Source organism: Pinus tabuliformis, chromosome 6 (genome assembly GCF_031772625.1).
Source record: "Pinus tabuliformis cultivar Carrire ecotype Pingquan chromosome 6, CPIR1, whole genome shotgun sequence".
Lineage (NCBI taxonomy): Eukaryota > Viridiplantae > Streptophyta > Pinopsida > Pinales > Pinaceae > Pinus > Pinus tabuliformis.
Genome location: NC_142292.1, coordinates 1,753,354,253 through 1,753,368,928, shown reverse-complemented (window position 1 = coordinate 1,753,368,928; position 14,676 = coordinate 1,753,354,253).

Here is a 14,676-nt window from a genome sequence, read left to right as displayed (position 1 = left end):
ATTTAGTCAGCACATGGATCCAACTATGATTTACTATGATAATCAGAGTTGTATCAAACTCTCTGAAAATATAGTTTCTCATGATCGGTCTAAGTATATTGATATTTGATATCATCATCTCAAATATTTTGTATTGAGGTCAATTATGTTGTTAGAGTACAATCCCACGAAGGAGAAAGATGTTGACATTTTGACAGAGGAATTATCAATATGTAAATTCGAGTTTCATAGAGACAGGATTGTGGTAGCTAATAATCCCTTTCTTGTTGAGACAGAGTGTTGAGAAATGGCAACAAGAATCCAGTTTAATTTGTCCTTGAATTAAACTAAGAATTAAAAATGAATTATATTCTCATAGAAACTTGTAAATAGTTAATTAAGTTTAATTAACTTAATTAGCTTAGGAATTTTGAGTTGGAAGTCTTTTTGTAGTCATGTATATGTTCTCCCGAAGTTTTAGGGGTCTAGTATGAGTTTAAATTGAGTTGGAAATTAGATCACTCAGTTTACTAAGTTAAGTTCAGTTAAATTAGTTCTAAATTGTTTTTAAAACTAATAGAGGACTAGAAGTCAGTTTGTGCACTAGTGCATCCACTAGTGATACTTCAGTTAACTGAATATTCCCTCATGAGAAACTCATGCATGCCAGTTAAGCAAAAGATCCAGTTGATACTAGAGTGCAGGGATAGTCTACTAGTAGTGGTATTATTTACTGGAGTGTAAATATCATGCATGCATCATAGATTGATCCTATGTTTGGATTGAGAAGTTTTGGAAGCATGAATTCCCTTTAAATACATGTTATTCATCCTAGGAATTACGCAAGAGATTAGGAGATTGGAGAGCTGCATAATTGGCTAAGTGTTGGCCAAAATATAACTTATGAGTTGAGAGAGTTGAACATACTTGTGTGGAATTGTTCTAGTGAGAACAAGCTTTGTATCTTCACTCATATTTCTGATATATGCAGTATAGATAGTGGGGTTTTAAGCAGTGGCTTTCCCCAGATACATCTTATGTTATGTGCCATTGATTTATCTTCTTATTGTTCATATTGTTTTCATTGATCTATTGGCTTCCGTTGGTTGAAAGTAGAAGTAGATTCTTGTCCGGTGCTTTAGTACATTGCATGAGCTTGTGAATCTACAGGATTTTCTACATGAAAATACATAAAGTAATTGAAAGTTACAAATTTTAATTACTTCCTAATAAAATTAATAAGAGGGGAATGTGTAACTTATTCATTTCCCAATATAAAATTAATTTGTTATAATGTTTTTGGTGCTATTTTATGTGAATCGTGAGATGACTCACACCACTAACATGTGGTTTGAGGAGCTACTACCCAAGGGCATCTAAGCCGTCAAAATCACCCAGGGATCACACCCACATGGGCCTCACCAACTGTTAGAATGGATGGATTTTTGCTTACAGTATTTCAAATTAGTAACCAAGTTACACCATTAAGTGCCTTAACAAAACAATTAAAAAGTATTAAAATATTAAAAAAATTCAATATAGATCATAAATAAAACATTTTAATACCATATTAAGTAAAATATTTTGATGTCATATATATATATATATATAAATATATATATATATATATATATATATATATATATATATATATATATATATATAGAGAGAGAGAGAGAGAGAGAGAGAGAGAGATAACAATGGAAAAAAATAAAATCGATTTGTCTCACTAATTTATGTTTTGGCTTTTTAAAGTATATTTTGGGTTAATTTTATTGAGAAGAGATTTGTAGAAATTGCACGTTTAAACTATGTAATATAAAAATTCAAGTGACCAAAAATATTTGTAAGGCAATAAATCTATTTATGCATTCAAAAATGCAATTTAAACAATGAAATATTTAGTTTATATAGAGATCCATCTTCATCATGAAAAAAGATTAAATCTATAAAAATTCAAACCCATTTTCAAATTTTACATTTATTACGTAGAGTTGGAAATTATAGGGATAATAATATAGTTAAAACTTTCATATTATACTATAATATAGTTAATTGTATGTTTGAATTTATATACATATATAAATTGAAAAAAAATGTTTATGAGTTATTTTTGTTTTTTTAAATATTAAAAATTTAAATGATAAAATAAATATGGTAAAAAGTTAGTGTATTTTTTTAGTAAATTGATTTTTAAGATAAATTATCATAATAGAATATCAATGCAACATTTAAATTATGGGTCAAACTTCTATGAGACAAAGATATCATTGTGCATAAATCAAATTTGAAAGTGATCCAACAAATGGAACAAGGATTGATCACTTAGGAAATATTAAATGAAGAGAAAATGGAGTTCAATTTTCCTCAAAAATCTCTTTAGGTGGAGGATCTTAATTAAACATCAAAATTCAGAAGCCTGTGTCTATGACTTGGTGATCTTAATACCCATTTCTTTCATAAATAAGCCCAACTAAGTTACATTGCAACAATGTGAAATATATTTTGGTGGATGGTTAAACATACCTTTAATATGTTATAATAAAAGAGGCTACTCTTATTCACTTTGGGAATCTTTACATTTAACAAGGACACATTAAAATAGATGATGTAAAAACAATGTTGGAGCATATCCATTATCTTTTTCTTACAGAAGATAATGAAGATAATGACAGGTGGACGTCTCTAGTCTTCAAAGAAGAAATATGGGAGGTGATCCTTTCCTTTGACCCTGACATGGTGCATGGCTTGGATAGATTCACTATTCATTTTTATAGGAAATGTTGGAACATAATCAAATTTGACATGGTGCATGGCTTGGATAGATTCACTATTCATTTTTATAGGAAATGTTGGAACACAATCAAATTTTTCTTATGTAGAATGATTAGTTTTTCCATTGATTTTCAAAAATGCGAGGAAGAATCAATTATGAATTTTTGACACTTGTTCCTAAGGAAGTAAACTCATCTTCATTTGTAAGGTTTAAACCTATTTCATTATGCAATATATCTTATTAAATAATTTCAAAAATTATAGAAGCCTATTTAAAACCACTACTCCCTAAATTGATTTATAACAATCAAAGGGTTTTGTTGGGAATATGAAAATCATGGATAACATGATTCTTTTCCAAGAGGCCATACACTTTAGTAGAAATCAAGGAGATAAAGACATGATAATAAAATTAGATATGGATAATGCTTTTGATCATGTTATACACATTCTTTTCTTTTTTTTCCTCCAAAATTTTGGTTTGGATCTTAAATAAATGAACTATATTTCTTCATGCATATTTGTTCCATGGATTCCTCTTTGGTTAATGGGTGATCTACAATTTCCTTCAGAGCCACCAAGGGCTTAAGGTAGGGCTACACTCTTTCTCCTCTTTTATATATTATCATGGTGTAATCCCTTAGTAGAAAACTAGACTTTGAACGAAAAATTAATTTTGTTTTAAGTTTCCACTATATGAGAGGGATAAATAGTATCAACCATTCTCAGTTTACTAATAATATGTTTCTTTTGGGGGGTTCTTCAACTATAATTGCAACTCAATTTAATTCTATCATGTAGGGTTTTGAGAGAGCCGGAAGTGATCTAATCAACATTAAAAAAAATAGTTATATACTTGGAATGCCATTCACTTCACCCAAGGAATGGTGCCTCACAAGATTTAGTTTCCAATTCAAGAAGTTGGAGAGGCTTTAGATGCCCGGGAATTCCTATTACTCTTAAATTTTTTCCTCATTCTTCATGGTTTCCATTCCTCGCCATTTTCAAAGTTAAATTCTCCCAATGGGGTGCTTAATGGCCCAATTCGATGGGACACTTAGTCTTAGTAAATTCAATTTTTTCTACCCTAGCTTTTTTCAATACTCTACCTTACTTTCCTCAGCTAGATTTAGAACTAGGATTGATCAAGAGATAGAAAATTCTTGTAGTAAGGGGGTAAATCTAAATCTAGGAGATTTCATCTAGTTAGTTGGGGAGTGGGCAAAACTCTAAAGAGCCATGTCAATATAGGGTCAAAGTTCCTTCCCTAATGAATCTATTCTTCAGGGCTAAACATATGTGGTGGATGATTATGGATTAATACCATTGGTGGAAACAAGTGTTTCATAGAAAATATCTCAGAGGAGATTAGGAAACATCTTTAGAGCATCCCTCCCATTTGAGGGGAAGTTGTCAAATTTGGAGAATACTTGTAGCTAGGATCCCTCTCATAAAATCTCAATTTATAGGGGTTCCTAGTAACATGCATCAAAACAAACTATGGGCATAAAAAATCATGGGTCAATCCCCTATTAGTTTCTCAAATCCCCGCCCCCAACCCCCCTTTACATGAATGGTTGAATAGACTAAGAAATATTTCTCTGTTGGGTGTGGTATATGTTTGTCTCATGGACCAACGTTTAATTGGCAATATGAGGTCCATGGAATTAGACATGCAACAGTGGGAATGCGGGAGAAAGTCTTCAACAACTTGCAAAATAAAACACTAATTTGTCTAGAAATTGCTCACACTTTAAGTTCTTGCACCTTGCTCTAATCCTGCACATAGAATTTATTAGAAGAAAAACACTAACTATTGCGCACAACACTCTTGTAGTCTTGCTAAAAAATGAAAGCAAAACTAAACTAAAAAGCGAACACTAATTATTGGCAATTAAAAGGAAAAACCCTACCTAATGGCAATTAAAGATATAACCTTGTCTACTCGCCATTAGAAGGAAAACCCTTACTCTACAAATCCTAGCTAGAGGTAATCAAAGAAAAAAACCCTAGATAGTGAACAATTAGAAAAAGTGAGCATTTCTTACTGATTTAAACTGAGAAAATGTAAAGACAAAAGAAACCACTAAATTCATAGTAATTTTGCACTAGGTCCTATGATAAAATATTTTTGTGGAAGAGAAATATTCCATATCTGTTAAATCCATTACGAATGTGCTAACTACGTAAAGCATCTTGAGTGACAAATTCTTCATTTTGGCACACAACACTCTATTTAAACATTCATAAAAATTGCAAGTAAATTTGCTCTTCTTCAAATAAGCTTATTTTATAAATTCTGGAAATGTTGTCACTGCAAGAAAATATTTTTAAAGAGAATGCTTTGTAGAATAAGCTATAGATCAATAATTCAATTGTATTTTTGAAACACATTTAAATCCTTCTAAAATCAATACTTATTTCCAGACACAAAACAACACTTTTGTCGTGAACACTTCAATTTTATAAGCCAACCAACATACTCTATTTTGATGCACAAACATAACGAACTCCAAAAAAGGAACGTGTTGGACACACAATATAAATTTTCATCCCAAAAATGTTTTAAGTTTTTATGCAACAAATATATTTCATAAATAAATCATCTGCATATTCTATTTCCGCACAAGAGAAATAATTTGATGCATAATCTGCAGGGATATTCAAAGGTGAAAAGTTCACATTTTAGAGCTTTGATCACAATTCATTAACATGTCACAAGGCTGGGAACAAATGTTTCGATCCAAACAATCCTGGGGTCACATTATAACTTACATAATCATACCTTAAGTTTTAATGATTCTTTATGTAATTGGGATTCAAAGTAGTACGTATCATAAGCATTAGGCCAATATAATATTGAAATATCAGTGATACAAGTGTATTATTAATGTTCAAACAAGAATCAATATGAAACTAACATTTTAAAAATGACAAGATTTAGATACGTAGATATAGGCTTTACTCAGTGCGTAAGCATGAATCCATAACTAAAAAGATAGAGTTGAAATTGAATGACAAATCATGGATCCAAATAGAGTGCATGCCAAAAACCTATTAGATCTGGAATCAATTATTCCGGTTAACACACCCAAGCATAATTAACTCACCACACAATAGATCTGAAAATATATAAGCTACTGGATAAGTTGGATTCGGGGGCCTCCCAACCAGTTGTTGCCTCTTGAAATGAGTCAAATCATAGAATCACAATTAAATGAAAATTGCAAAATAAAACCTAGTACAAGATTCTTTTTTACTAAAATTATAGCGCAACCTTCTGTATCGTGAGTTGAATTCTCACGATCCAACACCTAAAATAAATCTGCCTCCAAGCTAAACCAACAGCATAAAAGTATGGAATGGATTTTTCTGAAAGCCATGGCTTGGTTTTATAAATTCTTATAATACAAATTTGCTTCTAAACAAGTCAATCCATTACAAACAAATGATCAATCAACTCACAACAATTTTCCATCAATGGAGGTCCAGTACAACAATTAACTAATAAAGGAAAATGTATTTTCTACAAATCTAGGCATGATCCTAGAATTTTGGAAAATAGCAATAACCCTTTGGATCTCCTAAACCAATGAAAATTTTGGAAAAATGTTTGGATGGAGCATAACTTTCCATATTGTCCACAAAACCCATGTTTCTAAATTTTTGGTTTCACCTTCATTTGCATGCAAATTGAGGATAAATTTCGCAGTATGAAAATTGTGCAAATATGGAGTTGATTTATTAATTTGCTTTTAGAAACTCCCACGTGTGAACTTTGTGCATTTTGACTCATGTGTAAGCATTAAAAGATTATTTTAAACAAAAACCATGTTTGGTTTCCCCGAAAGTGTGCCAATACGTGGAATCTCCAAATTGGTGTAAGAACAAGTCAGTGAAGGATAATCACACCTTTGATTGCCACATAGGATCCAAAATCTCGAACAAGTGCTCATACTATCAACTAACATTTGCCTCCGTGGCAAGCTCATATGGTAAAGTAGTCCACATATACTTTAATTTTGGTGCAGGATCTCTATGGAGTGCAAGATCTGCATAAACTTGTATTAGTGAATTATGATACACACAAACTTTGAGAAACATAAATGAATGAAGGAATTTGATTACAAATACACATTGGACTCAATCCTTCATTATTGTGTCAAAATCATAAGGCAGTTCATGATAAAAGAGTCGAAATTGGTGAAACATGGGGGGGAAATAAAATATCATGGGGGCAAGAAGATGTGTTAAATATAAAAATTTTGAGACCTAACATCCGCCCCATGTCAATCATCTTGCATATCCTTGCATGTTTGATCATCATCTTGTTTACAGGGGTAACATGCAAATTCTTTAATTATTTGCAGTTGTATAAGATGCATGTGAACCAACTTATCCTTGGAGTTATGATATAGGCAGAATTAATTCAATTTCAGACACATTTTTATTGCAACACATTTCAAACAAAGGGAAGAGTTGCAAGTCATTTTTCGACGAGGAATAACATATTCTTCATATATATAATCGAATTGTACCTAATTCTATTGAAAATCAATGTCTTCGTATCATAATCAATGTCAAACTATTTGAGATTTTGGTGGACCAAAATCTTTCCTCCGTGGGAAGGTATGATCCACAAGGATCTTGTCACTAGTTTCCAAGTTCTACAATGCCTAAGGCATGTCTATTGAGGTCTAGGTTATGATTTTTTTGGGTGAAAAGTATCGACACTTTATATGCTCATATATTTAAATTTTTAAATTGTAAAATAGAAATTAATTTATCAGAGAATATCTTCAAAATCATTTAAAAATCATGTTGGAATTGAGAGTCTCATGGGATATTTTTGGATAAGGTCCAAGTTGTAGAAATTCTTGTAGATTCAAACTACTTATGTATTTTTTTTTAAACAAAAGACTTGAATCTACTCTACTCATTAGTGGAAACAATTAATATATTGAGAAATCACGAAGCATACAAGAGAAAGAATTAAATCAACACATTACACAATGATTTCTTGGGGAAATCCACAACTAAAAATCCATGCTATCTGTATATTGTATTAGTCAGAAAATATGAGAAGATTACAATACTTTTCTCAAGCCCGAGCAACCTCTGCACTATCTCTATCTATCTCACTACTTCCTAGACAAGCTCTGGTCAATACTTAACCAAATTTTGGCTCTCCTAAGTCCCTATTTCCTTGCATTATTTCCTTACAAATTAGCCTCCTATTAATTACAGAAATTCCTCAATATGAATTGTACAATCCTCATAGGCCTTCCTCTGACTGCATGCACCACTTGTACCATTCAGATGATTATACAATTGATAGTACACTACCCTTGAACTCCAATCTCAACTGGGTAACTGTCAAATCTAACATGATTGAGTTATTTATGAGTCAATCATCAATTAACTGGTTGAACACATGAAGAAACACCCCACAATCCAACCTCGTACTAGTTCCTCCATCTGTTCGAACTAGATTAACTGACTTTCACTCAGTTCAACCGAATTAATTAATTACAACTCAAAATAAACTCAACCAGGGCTCCTATAAAGTAGCAAACACTCTACATGACTCAAGTTAGACCCTCAAATTGAATTAACTAAGACAACTAATTCAAATTAACTTAGTTAACTTGTACAAGTTGCTGTCTTGTGATGTGGAATTACAATTTTATTCCTAATTTAATTCAACGATAAAATTAAATTAGGATTTTCTTGTTGCATTTTCAACACTCCCTCTCAACATGAAAGGGATTATCATATATCCCAATCATACCTCTATGGAACTCTAATTTTCCTCTTGATAGTGCCTTAGTCAAGATGTTTGCATCTTGTTCCTCTGTAGGAATGTACTCCAACACCATGATTCTCCTATGCACACAATATCGTAGACGGTGATACCAGATGTTGATATGCTTGGATTGATCATAAAAATTGAATTCTCAGAGAGTTTGATACAACTCTGATTGTCGCAGTAAATCACTGTAAGATCCATCTGCTGACCAAATAACCCAACATGGATCTTCCTCATCCAAATAGCTTCACAAGGTGCTTGACTAGCAGTCATGTACTCTAATTGTTCTGAACAAAGTATATTTGATCTCTGATTTCTGTTGTACCAAGAAACTGTTGTTGAGCCAATATTGAATATTCTCCTTGATGTGCTCTTCCTGTTAGATGGGCTCTCTACCCAATTTGCATCTGTGAAACCTTGTAGCTTCACTCCCTTTGTCTATTTGTACCAAATAACAAACTGAGTGGTGCCTTTGAGGTATCTGAACACATGTTTAGTTGACTTCTAATAGAGTGTGGTTGGCTTAACCATTGCTTGACTAAGCTAGTTAACTACAAAACATATGTTCGGTCATGTGTTCACCATGTACATAAGTGAACCCACAAGCTACCCATAAATAGTATCCTCCACTAGTTGACCTGAAGTAGCATCTTCCTTACTCCAATTTCCTACTAGAGGATTATCCATGGGTTTGTTGCTCTCAATGTGGAACGTCTTTAGTATGTCGTTGGCATACTTTCCCTGAGATACAAAGAGTTCCTCATCTCCTTACCATACTTCCATAGCAAGGAAATAATGCATGAGCCCTAGGTCCTTTGTCTCAAATTCTCTTGCAAGATCCTCTTTGCAATATTTGACCAACTTCTCATCACCTATTAGAATTAAATCATTGACATATAATAGTATAATCAATAATTTACCTCCAACCACAATTAGGTAAAGGTTTGCATCTGTTTCACTTTTGGTGAAGCCCAACCTGGTGAAATAGTTGTTAATCTTGGTGTACCAAGGATGGGGTCCTTATTTGAATCCATATAATGCATGCTTGAGTCTATACACATGCAAATATCTATTGAAGGTGTGAAATCCTTTCGGTTGCTCAATGTACACCTCTTCCTCAATAACTCCATTGAGGAACGTTGTTTTCACATACACATGATGTATCTTCCATCCCATTTGTGCTAAAAGTGCTAGAATAGATATGATTGAAGAGTACCTTTCTACTAGAGAAAAAGGTCTCCTCATATTCAATTCCCTCCACGTGAGAGAACTCTCTAGTCACAAATCTAGCCTTGTGTTTCTTGACACTCCCATATGTTGCTTGCTTTACCTCGTAAATCTTTTTGGAACTCACTGATGACTTGTCTGCTAGCCTTGGTACCACTTCCCAAAAAAAATTCCTGATAATGGTGTCAACTCCTATACCATGGAATCAACCCATACTGGTTGCTAAGTTGATTCATCGAATGAGGATGGCTCAATCTCTACACTCTCACTCATCAGAACCATTTATCCAGTGTACTAATCTGGTGACCTCCTCTACCTGCACTGTGATGCGGGTGCTCCAACATTCTCTCTAGCATCATGCATCAATGTGTCAGCTTCTATGGTGCACTTCCTTCCATCTTTAAAATTCTCTGCATAAGTGGGTTCTTCCACTCTCTACCCCTTTGCATGTGGATGCATCACATCATCCCGAGATTCTTCCTTTGGAGCTAGAATCTCCTCATATGCATTTAAATAAAGTTCCCTCTCAAGGTAACATCTCATGCCCTTCTCTTCATTATACTTCACATCTCTACGAACCATTGTTTTCCTATGACATGGCAGGTACACTCGATAGTTGTGAGGTGTATTAGTGTACCCCACAAATAAGCCCAACTTAGCTATCGGTTCTAGCTTTTTCCTTGCATCCTTGCTAACACAATAGTAAAATGGTGAACCAAAGATCCTGAAGTGTGGCACATCTAGTTTCTTACCTAAAAAAACTTCTTTCGGTGTACTCAAACCGAGAATCTGATGAGGAATCTTGTTTTGCACATATACAATTGTGTTGCATGCTTCAGCCCATTTCTCGTACAACTCCCACAATAATTCTATTCTTCCTCTTAGCCACCTAATTATGTTGTGGGTTATGGGATGCTATTAACTCCTATTGAATGCCTTCTGATTCACATAAGTTCTTGAATTCATTCGACACATATTCTCCAATGTTATCAGTCCTAAGAGCTTTCACTTTCCTGCTAGTGTCTTTCTCAACAAGTGCTTTAAATTCACAAAATTTAGAGAACATATGATCTTCCTTCTGCATGAAGAAAATCCAACAATTATGTGATAAATTGTCTATGAATATTACATAATACCTATGATTGGTCATGGAGGCTATCGAGAATTGTCCACACACATTTGAGTGAACTCTTTCAAGTATCACTTGCACTCGACTATACTTATCATGAATGGTGGCTTTGGTGTACTTCCCCAATCTACAAACTTTGCATGTATCTCTCTACTCTAGTTCACCCTTAGGAATTCCTATAGAAATTATTTGTTGCATGATTTTCAAAGCTCCATGTTGAAGATGGCTCAATATTCTATTCCATAATTCACTAATGTCTCGGGTCTGTACCTTCTCTTCTTTTGTGCGCAATGTTGCACAATATTGTACATCCAATTTGTAGAGGTTCTTCACCCGAACCTCGATCCACTTCACTTGTCCTGAGGCTATGTGACGAAGGAAATTCTTTCCTTTTCTAAATATGACATCGTAGCCACGATCCTCCAACATAGGAACTGAAACTAAATTCTTCTTTAGACCCGGAACATACATGACATCTTCTAATGTGAGAGGAGAACTCGATTCCCCCTGAAAAAATATAGTACCGACGCTGGTAGCGCTATACCTTCCATCATCTCCCATATCGATGTGAACTTGGAGGTGCTTATCCTCCAAGTCATGAAAAATTATTTGTTTCTGGTCATATAGAATTAGGCTCCACTATCCAGATACAACACACTAGCCATCAACAATGTCACCATGAAAGCAATGATGGTGAAATACAACACAAATTGTTAAGAAAGAACTTCACTTGTCGCTCCTCCTGAGTGATTCTTATCAGCCTTCTTGTGCAGACACTTCGTGGAATAGTGTCCCATCTCATGGCAGTGAAAAAATTTAATCTTCGATAACTCATCCTTCTTGCCGCCTTGACTGGAATCTCGTTTGGATTGGAATTTCTTTCCTTTCCCTTTCGTCACCTTTCTAGCTAAGGCACATTTATCCTCATCATATGCTTTGATGAGGTACCATCTCTGGTGCCCCACCTTATCTACTCTTGCACCAAATTGGACCACAAACGCTCCCACTTTGGTATATGCTCCTTCCCATTTATCGAATCCTGATAGTTGTGCCAGCTCTTGGGAAGGCCTAGAAGTGTTAGGATAACCAGGTCATATTTTGCAACTATAATATCGACACTCCCAAGCTCATCCTGACATTGGGTAAATGTGCTCAAGTATTGTGGTATTGTGTCTCCCTTCTCCATCTTGATCTTCTGAATCTTGTCCTTTAGTGCTAGTTTCTCGTGGTCACTGTCGTTTTGAAATAATTCGATCAAGGCTTTCCACATTGCATATGGTGTATCATTCTAATGGAGGTTCGAGACAATATGATTTCAAACTCCTTCTAGTATGATCATTCTCGCCTTTGCAACACATTTCTTCCACTATACCATATCTTGAGCATATGTACTTGGAGGCTTAGGAATATCATTTTCTATGATTTCCTTCAACCCATTGTCTTCCAACACTACCTCCATCATGTCCTTTCAAGCAATATAGTTCGAACTACCCTCAAGGGAATATTTGAGTCTCAATCCGTAGAATGACATCTTGTTGGCTCTGAAGAATGATACTACAAATTTGATTTCACCTGTAAAAGACAAACTTGTATTCTCCTCGTCTATAATGATTTCTGCTCTAATACCATGTATGAGTTACTTGTAAATTCAAATAACTTACATAATTTTCCAAAACAAAAAACTTGAATCTACTTTACTCATCAGCGAAAATAATTAATTGATCAAGAAATCATGAATCAATGATATAAGAGAAATAATTCAATCAACACATTACACAATCATCTCCTGGGAAAAGCCACAACTAAAAACCCCTACTATTTTTATATTGTGTTAGTCAGAAAATATGAAAAGATTACAATGCTTTTGTCAAGCCCAAGGAACCTTTGCACTATCTATATCTGTCTCACTACTTCCTAGACAAGATTTTTTCAATACTTAACCAGATTTTGGCTTGCCAAAGTCCTTGTTTCCTTGCATTGTTTCCTTGGGAATTAGCCCCTATTAATTAGGGAATTTCCTCAATATTAATTGCCCAATCCTTATAGGCATTCCTTTAACTGTATCAACCACTTGTACAGTTGAGATGATTATACAATTGATAGTACACTACCCTTGAACTCCAATATCAACTAGGTAACTCTTCGATATGACATGCATGAGTTATTTATGAGTGAATATTGAGTTAACTGGTTGAACACATGAAGCGTCACCCACTCTCTGACCTCTTACTAGTTCCTCCATCAGTTGGAATTAGTATAACTAACTTTAACTTAGTTAAGATGAATTAATTCATTACAACTCAAAATAAACTCAATTAGGTCTCCTATAAAATAGGAGACACTCTACATGACTCAAATTAGACCCTCAACTCGAATTGACTGAGCCAACTAAGTCAAATTAACTTAGTTAACTTATACAAGTTGTCTTGTGATGTGGAATTAAAATTGTATTCTTAATTTAATTCAAGAACAAAATTAAATCAATATTTTCTTGTTGCATTATCAACACAAGTTTGATGGAGTGGAGAGATTTACTCCTCAAGAATCTCATTAGACCTCTTTTAGTGGATTTAGAGAGTTATTTTCTCCTTGGAATAGGGATCCAAGGAGATCTTCTCTCCTTTTTTTAAGGATGTTTGAAAGCTACAAATCCCTGATTTGTACTCTTTGGAAAGGGAGATGGTTGGAGAGCTTGTTTGTGAGAGTTTTTAAAGAGGTAGTCTTGTTTAGAGAGCCTTGAGAGCTTAAGAGAGGAGGTCTTTATGAGATATTGAACAATTGTGTGCAGTGTGTTGGCCATGGTAAATTTTAGGGGCAAAATTTAAGGGGTTTGTCATTTTAGAGGGACGAAATTTTATAAAACACCCATTTCATATATTTAGCCCAAATTTTATTTAAACAATAATTATTTTTTTCATTTTAGCCTGAAAAAAAGGGGCAGATAAACTATGAAAAGACTCATTTGACCTGATTCGCCTGGCTTGGAAGGTTATATTCCATTACAATCGCCCGATGTTTCTGCTTTGCAATGTTAAATTCTTGCATTTGGTCCCAATCACCCTAATTTCTTACGTGAACGACTCCCTGTTTTCAAATCTGGTTTTTATCGATGGCAAGGGTGTAAATAAATAAAAATATAAATAAAGTGGAGGTATGGTAAATAAATAAAACCTCTTTTTATATTTAGTCCATAATCCTCTTTCTATTTAAGAAGGTTCAAAAAAGAGGTTTTATTTAAGTGAATCCTATGGGTTAAATACCATATTTATAAAAGAGGTATGGTAAATTAATAAAAATATAAACAAATGAGATGTATGATAAATATATAAAACATTTTTTTATATAAGGGTGTAAATAAATAAAAATATAAATAAAGTGGAGGTATGGTAAATAAATAAAACCTTTTTTTATACTTACTCCAAAGGTATGCTAAATAAATAAAAATATAAATAAACTAGAAGTATGGTAAATAAATAAAATCTCTTTTTATATTTAGTCCATAACCATCTTTCTATTTAAGAAGGCTCAAAAAAAGAGGTTTTATTTAAGTGAATCTTATGGGACAAATAACGTATTTATAAAAGAGATATGGTAAATTAATAAAAATATAAATAAACTAGAGGTATGGTAAATAAATATTTTTTTTTTTATATTTACTCCATAATTCATCTTATATTTAAGAATATAAATAAAGTGGAGATATGGTAAATAAATAAAATCTCTTTTTATACTTATTCCAAAGGTATGGTAAATAAAT